The sequence below is a fragment of the Ambystoma mexicanum genome, chromosome 8, assembly GCF_040938575.1.
Source record: "Ambystoma mexicanum isolate Mex_15411 chromosome 8, UKY_AmexF1_1, whole genome shotgun sequence".
In the NCBI taxonomy this organism is placed as follows: Eukaryota; Metazoa; Chordata; class Amphibia; order Caudata; family Ambystomatidae; genus Ambystoma; species Ambystoma mexicanum.
The window spans coordinates 591,546,421-591,556,836 of NC_090929.1; the positions used below are offsets into that span (position 1 = coordinate 591,546,421).

The 10,416-nt window shown below is 47.1% G+C and overlaps 1 long non-coding RNA gene across 1 annotated transcript; it reads right to left on the bottom strand.

The window, feature by feature from the left end:
* Positions 1-5,740: 5,740 nt before the first annotated feature.
* Positions 5,741-10,045, bottom strand: LOC138472228 (uncharacterized). The gene is made up of 4 exons (XR_011268574.1): positions 9,940-10,045; positions 9,712-9,825; positions 9,428-9,584; positions 5,741-9,239 (listed from the first exon to the last, which is right to left on the bottom strand). It is a non-coding gene; the product is annotated as an uncharacterized lncRNA (long non-coding RNA).
* Positions 10,046-10,416: the final 371 nt, after the last annotated feature.

Sequence of the window (10,416 nt, forward strand, 5' to 3'; positions counted from 1 at the left end):
TCTCTTTCTATCCCTTTAACATGGAGGTGCTTATTACCGGCCGTGTTTGGTGCTTTCTCTCTCTCTTTCGATGCGCCTTCCTCATTCGTTCTCTTGGCACTTTCTTTCATTCTCCCTCTCTCTCGCTCCATTTGTCCCTGTCTCCCTCGCTGCATCTTTCTTTCATTCTCTTATTCTCAGTCAGTCTCTTTCGCCTGTCCGCCCTCACTTGCATTCTCACCCCCGTCCCCACCTCTCTTCATATTTTTCCTTCTGTCTTTTTGTCCCTTTCTTCTTCGCGTTGTCTTTATTCTCATCTGAGACCTCGTCAGCCCTCTTATTTATCATTCACTCCATTTCTTCTCTCTTTATCGCTCTTCTCTTTGTTTCTCCCTCTCTGCATGTCTTGCACTCCCAGCCTGTCTGTCTCTCCCCTCCCCTGCTCTGTGGTTTCGTTGCCTACGCACCTCTCATTCTGTCTCTCACACTTTCTCCATCTTTCTTTCTCCTCCCTCCCCTATTTATCCCTGTCATTATTTACTGTCTTCTCTCTCTCTTTCTCTCTCTGACACGTTTGCTCTTCATGGATCATTATCCTTGTGAAAGTCCCCCTTATCTGACACGTTCGCACTTCGTGAATCACTATCATTGTGATAGTCCCCCTTCTCTGACACGTTCGCTCTTCGTGGACCACTATCCTCGTGATAGTCCTCCCCTCCTCTGACACGTTCGCTCTTCATGTACCACTATCCTTGTGATAGCCCCCCCTCCTCTGACACGTTCGCTCTTCATGTACCACTATCCTTGTGATAGCCCCCCCTCCTCTGACACGTTCGCTCTTCATGGATCACTATCCTTGGTTCGCTCTTCATGGATCACTATCGTTGTGATAGCCCCCCCTCCTCAGACACATTTGCTGTTCATGAATCACCATCCTTGTGATCGTGTGATACCCCCCCTTTCTCTGAAACGTTCGGTCTTCATGGACCACTATCCTTGTGATTACCCCCCGCCCCTCCTTCTCTGACACGTTCGGTCTTCATGGACCACTATCCTTGTGATTACCCCCCCCTCCCGGCCCCTCCTTCTCTGACACGTTCGCTCTTCATGGATCACTATCCTTGTGATTACCCCCCCGGCCCCTCCTTCTCTGACACGTTCGCTCTTCATGGATCACTATCGTTGTGATAGCCCCCCCTCCTCTGACACATTTGCTGTTCATGAATCACCATCCTTGTGATCGTGTGATACCCCCCCTTTCTCTGAAACGTTCGGTCTTCATGGACCACTATCCTTGTGATTACCCCCCCGCCCCTCCTTCTCTGACACGTGCGCTCTTCATCGATCACTATCCTTGTGATAGCCCCCCCTCCTCTGACACGTTCGCTCTTCATGGATCACTATCCTTGTGATAGCCCCCCCTCCTCTGACACGTGCGCTCTTCATGGATCACTATCGTTGTGATAGCCCCCCCCCCCCTCCTCTGACACGTGCGCTCTTCATGGACCACTATCCTTGTGATTACCCCCCCCCCCGCCCCTCCTTCTCTGACACGTTCGCTCTTCATGGATCACTATCCTTGTGATAGCCCCCCCCCTCCTCTGACACGTGCGCTCTTCATGGATCACTATCGTTGTGATAGCCCCCCCCCCTCCTCTGACACGTGCGCTCTTCATGGACCACTATCCTTGTGATTACCCCCCCGCCCCTTCTTCTCTGACACGTTCGCTCTTCATGGATCACTATCCCTGTGATAGTCCCCCCTCCTCTGCGGTCGTTGATGCCCTTCTATGCACTAGATGAAAACCCAGGCAGAGCTGGAAGAGAGCATTAGCTTGTGAAGTCCCAGAGTCCCCGGCACCATTAATCAATGAAACTCACTAATGCTGTATCAGGGCAGTCACCTGCTTGCCATGTTGTCTCGTGCTCTACTCTACCTCTTTCTCTGCCCTTTGTTCCTCCAGACTCACATTTGCCCGTTGCTATCTCTATACTTGCTCCTCTCTCGCTCTCTCTATGTCCTTCAAGTTACCCCCGCTCATTTTTCGGCCTCTTTTTCTTGCTGTATTTCGCTTTCTCGTGCTTTCCTTCATTACTGCCATCTCTCCGCTTCACATCTCTCTGAATCTTCCAATCTATCTCTCCTCTGTTGTCCATCTTCCGTCTTACTTTTATTTTTGGTTTCTGTTAATTTATGTATTAGCCTCTCTTTTTCCCTCTATACCTCTCTTCGTACCCTCTCCTTACTATTTTGTCTATTTTTCTTTCTGTTGCATTCTTGCTTTCTCTCAATCATTACTGTCATTTCCTCTTCTGTGCCTTATTTGCTTACTATGTTCCCCTTCTCTCTATTTCCCCCTTCTTTCTCTCTCCTATAGGCCTTTTCTCTTTGCTTCTAACTCTCCTATTTACTCCATCTGTCCTTCCTTCCTTCCTTCCTTCCTTCCTTCCTTCCTTCCTTCCTTCCTTCCTTCCTTCCTTCCTTCCTTCCTTCCTTCCTTCCTTCCTTCCTTCCTTCCTTCCTTCCTTCCTTCCTTCCTTCCTTCCTTCCTTCCTTCCTTCCTTCCTTCCTTCCTTCCTTCCTTCCTTCCTTCCTTCCTTCCTTCCTTCCTTCCTTCCTTCCTTCCTTCCTTCCTTCCTTCCTTCCTTCCTTCCTTCCTTCCTTCCTTCCTTCCTTCCTTCCTTCCTTCCTTCCTTCCTTCCTTCCTTCCTTCCTTCCCCCTCTCACTCTGCTTTCTTTCGCGCTACTTCCTTAGTTCGGTCTTCCGGTCTTCTCTGAGTGCCGTGTCTGTACCCACATCACTCAGCTGAGCGGTAAATGCACACAGTGCCCCCTGGGTCCTCACCCGCTGCTCGCTCGGACCCAGCACCTGGCACTTAGCGCGAGTCTCTCACACGTTCACCCCGCTTGTGGTGCTGGAGGGGGGTGAGTACCCCCCGTGGCGCCTTTAAAGGCTCTTGTCAATAAATGCGTGGTGTTGCCCAGTGTGTTTATACGCCCCTAACCTATTTGTTTCGAATGCGCCCCGATGTTAGCAGATGACGAAGAAGCCGAGTGCGATAAAAGAACTCATGAGACCTCATGGTGTGGTCACTTGGAGATGCTTCCAGTCACAGCTGGAGTTCTCGACACGTTCCCAATTAAGCCATTAGCCCACGCCATCCGTCATCAGTGAAGTCGCCTGGGCGATATTTGGTATAGAAGTGGGCAGACTTCTCCCCATACCGTACCTTTTGTTGGTTAGAGTCTAAATTCAGCACAATGGCACCCGAAGACATACATTCTAACACTGGACTCCTTAGTAGCTCACGCTGTGTGATCTTGGGCGAATCACTGTGTGTGCCAAGATAAGGTATCATTGCAAAATCAACTAACCTCATTATTAATTGCGGTATACACGTCGCGTTGCTTGTTTTATAGAATCGCCTCTTCTTCTGTAAACCCTGTAGGCTTGGCGCTGATTCTCGGAGGGGGAGTAGTGTTGGGGGGGCTATGCCTCCAGGGCAGGGGGTCAATACAACAGTTGGTGTCTCGTCTGCAATTCATCAGAGGCCTTGCTGCACGCGCCAGCCCAGCCCCTCCCCCTGAGTGGAGACCCCCACCGCCACCCCTCGCCAAGAACAGGGGGGCGCAGTATTCCCAAAACCCAAACATTCAACATCTCCTTCGTGACCCGTTTCGTGTTTTAAATCGAGTTTTGGCGTCCTCCCGCCATCTGTGCATGACAAGGACATAAGAGCTTTGCTACGACATATTTTGAGTTCTTTAAGGGGGCGCTTCCTCGGGTTATTGGGGAGGAAGGTGGGAGGATCTCTGTGAGGGGGTGGGGGGCAGAGAATAGTGCACCATGAAATCATCGCTCGCTAATCCCTCAGACGACCTATTTCATAGATGACCCCCCATCAGAGTTAATAGCGCTACGTGCAGTTCAGAGTTTATAGCGCTATATATTTTAACCTAATTTCTCCTTACCTTAGTTTCTGCCCTATTTCCCCTTTCTTGCTCCACACCTACACCGCCTGCCTCGGCCATTTCCCGAAGAACGTTTGCCTTAACCACCCTTGTGAATTCGGCACGATGTCCTGCTGACAATAGAAACCCACGTGTCTAGCAAACGGCCGCGTATAGGCCGCTACTATGCAAGAACAGGCTGCATTTTTTAATGTAAGACTCTCTTTATATATAGCGCTTCATGCAGGACACCTCTCGCCCCCAAGCGCAGCACCTAAGCGCATACTGACTTACCCAGTGGCAAGTCATTTAACGGCTGTCGAAGAACAAAGCGCAAAGCAAGCTCTTTCGAATCTGAAGCAGCTGCTTAACGCGCACACATAGCTCACTGACGCATAAAGCGCGTCAACGCCTACTGGTTCACTTGATTTTGTATAGTGTACATTTTTAAAGTTGCCTGTCATTATTCTGTTCTCTCTGCATAGAATGTGCCTAAGATGAAGTTTACAATACAGCATTTTGCTTTGTATTACATCACAATGTACAGATCGCCTCCAACGTTCCTTCTCCCCATAACCTGAACAAACCAAGCGCCTTCCACTCCCCACTCACGATCTCACCCTTTCCCTCTCCTCCATTTCCTGCAAGTTCCTCGGTGTGTTTCATGGCCCCCTTCCCAGCCCCTCCTATTTATTGTTCTCCTTTAGTTCTTCAGGACCCTCCCTCTCTCGTCTTCAAACCACCTGCCATCACCTGCCCCTTTTCTACATTTCATCCCTGCCCAAGAACTCGAGACTTCCGTCACAGTCTTTCCTTCAGTTTGTGTTGCCTTCCTTTTTAGTTTTGGCTAGTAAGCGGCAGAGCCACCCATAAAACAAAACTATTGCATTAGAGTACAGATAAGGAGACATTCATTGCATAAGAGGAGGGGGAACACGACCTGTAGGTGTTGTTTGGCTACTTGCCAACCCATTGACTGCCCATAGCCATCCTAACCCCTGTGGCCATTCTCACCCAGTTCCTGCACCTCCACGCCCAAACACCACCTCATGAGAACATTTTGAGCTCCCTTTTAGCAATCCTTACCATCAAACTTTGCACTTAAAATGCCTGCCAGTGTTTTCAAAGTAGTCGTTTGAGAGTTAATGACCTAATTGGAGCGATAACCACACTAATGGTGTAATAAGATGTCTTAACCAGCTCTGACCTCACTCGATGTATGAGCACTCTGCCTGTCCTTCACTGAAGTCCTGTTAAAACAAGCATTGTCAAAGCTAACAGTTTCGGCTTGTGTGTAAGTATTTGGCATTTTCCGGGCACTGCTATTAGATGCCCAGCTACTCGCATGATATTGCACTGTATGCCATCGATGGGCAGTTAATACCAACACGGTAGCGCCTGCCAAGTGCCTTTCCCATGCTTATACAAAAGCCCAAACTGTTGGCATTGTCAGTACTTATTTTCCTGGTTGGGAGTCGCAGGTGGCAAGGCCAAGGAGAGAAACACACCGCCCATTAATCATTTGGAAGGCCTTCGGCCACATTTGGAAGCCCTTCAGCCACATTTGTGTTGAGAAAATGCAAAAGTTAAATGAAGGACATCACACACTATATAGCCCAGCCGTAAAGAAAATCCCGTGGCTGTCTTACATGCAGAAATGCATTTCTCAGTTAAACTGCGAGAGCCTTCTATGTCCATCAACACTCCTGACTCCCAGTTCTGTGAGGAAGTACAAGCAATTGTTTAATACTATTTCTGGGATGAACAGGGAGTCCCTTGCTTTGGGCATACCTGCAAGTAGAAGGCATGTTTTTTTTTTTCAAAATAGGTATTTTATTCATTATTGAAACAGATAACAAATGAACAAACAGACATCAGAAATGAGATAAGCGTATAAGGCACATTTCATTATAGTGATAAGATGATTATAGGAAAATGCCGGAAGGAGCATAAGAGTTCAGCCCAAAAAACCCTCGCGGTTGTACTTGATTGAAGAGTCGCTGGCGGTGGGGGTTGTTTCTTAGCTAGAGCGGGGCGCTACCATGTGCAAATCATCTCAGCCAGCGGACACTGGGCGGCTTTAGGGTAAGGGCCGGGAAGCGTACCGCATAGTTCATAAATGGAGCTCAGGTGTATTGGAACGGCACGTTGTTTTAACAACTACAGACGGTATCCAGCCGTATTTGCTACATAGTGACAAACCCTCACACCGATGGGCCCTGACGCGTGCCCGATTTAATTCTCTTTGGCTGGGGGCTCGAGCAAAAAACTGGTCACATAGTGTACAGTCTACAATATGCCATAGCTGTCAGGGGCCGGTGGAGGATCTCTTACATTTGATGTGGTTTTGTCCAGCACATATGGATCTGAGAAGGAACACTTTATTGCCACTACTTAAGTCTGTAGGTATTACTCAGGCAAGACCTGCCCTAAGCTATGTGTTATCTGCGGCCACGTTGCCGGTGGCTTGGGGCTCGGTGGACTATCTGGGAAAAGCCTGGCATCGGCAGTCAAAAATCATCTCTGGCAACCTGACAGAACATTGCCAATCCCGAGCCTATTTAAGAATTTCTACTGGTGGTTGCCATTTGTGTACTGGATTTATACGGCACCATGCACTTTTTATTAGTCTATTACATGAAATGTTTTAATGTTTGAATGTTGCTGATTTTTTTAACAATTAAATCTCACTCTCCATTCTGTATTGTTAAATTTATTTTTATGTCGTAAATGTGGTTTATGGATTATCTTTCCGAATAAACGTTTCGAATGATATAACCCAGAAAATTCACATCAATTAGATTCATATACTGCAAGCCTTGGACTCATGCCACAATCATTCTCTAACTGCAGAGTGCAATGGGCATGGGCAACCCTGCACGTGCTGGGAAGCGGTGCTAGCGGAAATAAGGTGACCCATAGAGAACCAACAAAACCCGCCATGACCTGTGTGCACTTGTCGGGTCAGCGCCGGTCGGTAAGTAACCCCATGGCGACTCTGCACCGTGCCTCGGCCACAACTAGGAGCAACATCTCTCTGGCAATGACCCTAATGTTCAGAGTCCAGTATACAATTCTCTGTAATGTGCTCCGCACACCACCCACCCCGGCCAACATCCTACACCTCCACTAACCACAAAAGGAAGCAATGGGAGGGTGGGAAAGCAAGAAACCAGCAGCTCTTCAGGGAAAGGAGGTCCCTGTCTCGGGTACGCTGGGACCAAAGAGGGAGGGGACCACTTGCTTCCCCTCAATACTCCTATGCATCTGATACAAGAGTGGGACATGAAACTTGCTGGGTTCCATGTCACGGTGGCCAGGGGTGTTGTAGTCATGCCCCATCAGGGCCACAACATCCCCCCTTACAAAATGTCTCCACTCAGGCCCCCGCGAGCCTGGCAATAGCTTCCTAGGCTTGCTGCTAATAGCTTCCCTGTCCATCTTCTTCTGCCTTTTGCCTCCCACGCCCCCATTTTTGAAACACTTCTCAGCACATTCATTTGCACACCATGTTCCAATTGGCCTTTGTGCATCTCTCCCCATCCTGCCCGAAGTTACCAACACCCTTGAATTCCACCCATGGAAATGGCGATCACATTTGGTTTTCAAAATATTTCTGGCCCCACTCCACTGACCACCGTCGTCTTCAGAAATGTAATTAACTAATTGATATTGGGGATATATATTTATTTGTGATTTTAGTTTAGCTCTTGTGTCGTTTATAGTCACTTAAGACTCCTCCTTTTAGGGATTACATAGAACATTGGCAGTGAAATAATATGTTACATTAGAGAAAGGGTCTGCAGGCTCTGGCTCTCCAGATGTTTTGGACTACAACTCCCGTGATCCCTCACCATTCAGTACTATGGCTAGGGCTGATGGGAGTTACAGTCTAAAACAGCTATAGAGCCAAAGGTTGCAGACCCCTGGGTTAGAGGAAGGAAAGATAGGCTGGAGCAGCCCTTTTACCATTATTCAAGTGTTCAAAGAGTCTGTGGGTTTGCCCCATTTCTATGTCTATCTTAATTCTATTGATTTATATTTGTGCGGCATGGTACTTCTACCCAGCAGTATCTTTGTGTTATTAGATTGAGAACAAAGCAACAAAACATGTTTACACAGCTAGTTATTGGTTACTGAGCTAAGTCCTCACCAATTTAGGAAACAAGTGATTAAGTGTGGTTCAATGGCCACCTCTAGATGGTCTGAACCAGACACATTTATTGGTTGGAGTTCGAGGGCAACCTCCACCTAAGCACATGTGAACTATGCATGGGGTCTTATGTTGAATCCCCTTTGCCATACAGAGCCAATGTAACTTATGTAGGGCTAAGGCTGTGACCCCACCATGGCATTATAATAATTGATGTTGTAACAAAAGGGGGAGCCCTACTGGCGGAACCTTGGGCTGGGTACAAGTATGTATAACTGGGGGGGTTGGTAACCATTCTTAATTTGTAGAATGTAGTGTTGTTAACAGGGAACTGTAGTGGTGTTAAACCTAATCACCCTATTCCCAGCATGCAAGTATTATACATTATACTCACTTTTAAAGGAAGTCACAGCATATATTTGAATAAATCATAACAGCTGTTATAAACCCCTTAGATCAGGGGACATGTGTGTATTTACATGTATTGTGAATGAAAATCAACTTAACAACATATATACACAAGAGAAAATCATTGTCATTGTGTGTAAACAAGGAATGGAGACAATGTTTAGAATCAGGTTGTTCCACATCTGGGACAGAACATGGGTTTTGAAACAGGAATGGAACCCATGGCTGGGTTTAGCAGGGTATTGCTTTTTTCATGAAAACCATTACGAGGAAAACAATTGGTTCCTAATATTCAAACTGAAGACAAAGAGTGATCCTAAGCATTTTTTAGTAATGCTCTAGTCTTCTGACAAAACATAGTTGGACTGTAATGCGTCCAGTATTAGCACAACGGATTATGATACAATGAACTCAAACAAAAAAATTGATAACCAAGATTCAGTGCATTCTATTCTGTACATGCCGTTTGGTAGCTATAAACAGGACCTTATGTTTAGGCAAAAAAGACATCTCAAATGCATTGTTTTTGAAGATTTCAGGGCCTAACTCTTTTGGTTCGTTTAGTCAATCAAAGTTCTGTTGTTTGTGGTGAGATCTTGCACACTAGTGGAATGGTGGCCAATCCTTGGTCTACGTCAGGAAATATAAATCCCTGATTTTCGACTGCCGGTAGGTGGAGACCTGCTGCAGTGACGTTTCGGCTTTTGAGTGGACAGCCTTCTTCTGGGCCAGTAGGATTGCGATAGCCTAAAATAATGTGTAAGAGAAGGAGAGAAAACAGAAATGTCCTATGTGAAATAGAAAGCTTGCTCGTGTTTTACAATTAACAGCAAGTAAAGCTCGGTCAACAGTTAAAAAAAGCGGGGGTTGGGGGAGGACACAGAGACACATATGGATGTGTGCTCTGGTTTAGATGGGATTAAAATTAAACTAACCTAGGATCTGCCCGGGCTGGGAAGGGGAGGGTGGAAAGCAAACTTGGGCTGGAACGTGGTCGATGAGATCCAGTCGCAGTATACGTGTGAGGCCCTAATTAGGCATTCTGGGTGGAGTCTGGTAAAGGCGGGGATGTCCGATGGCACGGTTGGAGATCTAGCACACAACAGAAAAAAGGGGAAAAAAGGAAAAGGAGGTGTAAGAGTACTGTTTTCAGTAAAACAAGGCAAATGACTGTCACCAATCTGTTGGTGTAGTAAAAAAGTATCCAACCAGTTCTTACCCAGCATAGGAGCGGGCTGTTGTGGGGCTGCACTGGACATGAATCCGTGTAGTTACATGGGACCAGAGTCAGTCCAGGACCAGTAGAACTGTTTCGTTTGTGTGGTAGTGACTCCTGTGAAATACAGAGGGGCAGACATTGAAAAGGCGGCTTTGTAAAAATGCTGTGTGTCATGCAGTGAAAAGCATGGGTCAGCCAAAGGGAGTCTGCTTGCGAGCATGAGCCTACCTGCAAAAGGCTGGTGAAGGAATCGTAGTATATCGCTGTTGGAGGAGGGGGAGCGTGAGGCTGCATCCGGGCTGGTTTCTCCGCTGGACAGTGTGCTGTCTGTCGTGCGCATGTGAGTTAGACCAGTGTCTAAAACAGTGCGTTTGAAGGTGCGCCACGGTGCGCATGCGCTGGAAGTTAGTGGTGGTGCTTGGATGTACTGTTTGAATAATTGAGCCTAGAATGAATTCAACCATTTGTAATCATGATAAGGATGTGAAGTGAGAAAAAAACGTGAAAGTCTTGTGGGATCGTAAGCCTTTAATTGCAGTAATCAGTGGGGCTGCGGTCCAAGGGTAGCCTGCCGTGATCCTCAACAATATCGAAGATAGAGACTCCACTAACGCAGACACAGAAGCAAAGCTAAGGAATTAAAGAAATAAAACAAAAAGGGAGATCTTTATCTCCTGGGACAAGACTTGTAAAAATTGTTTTAAT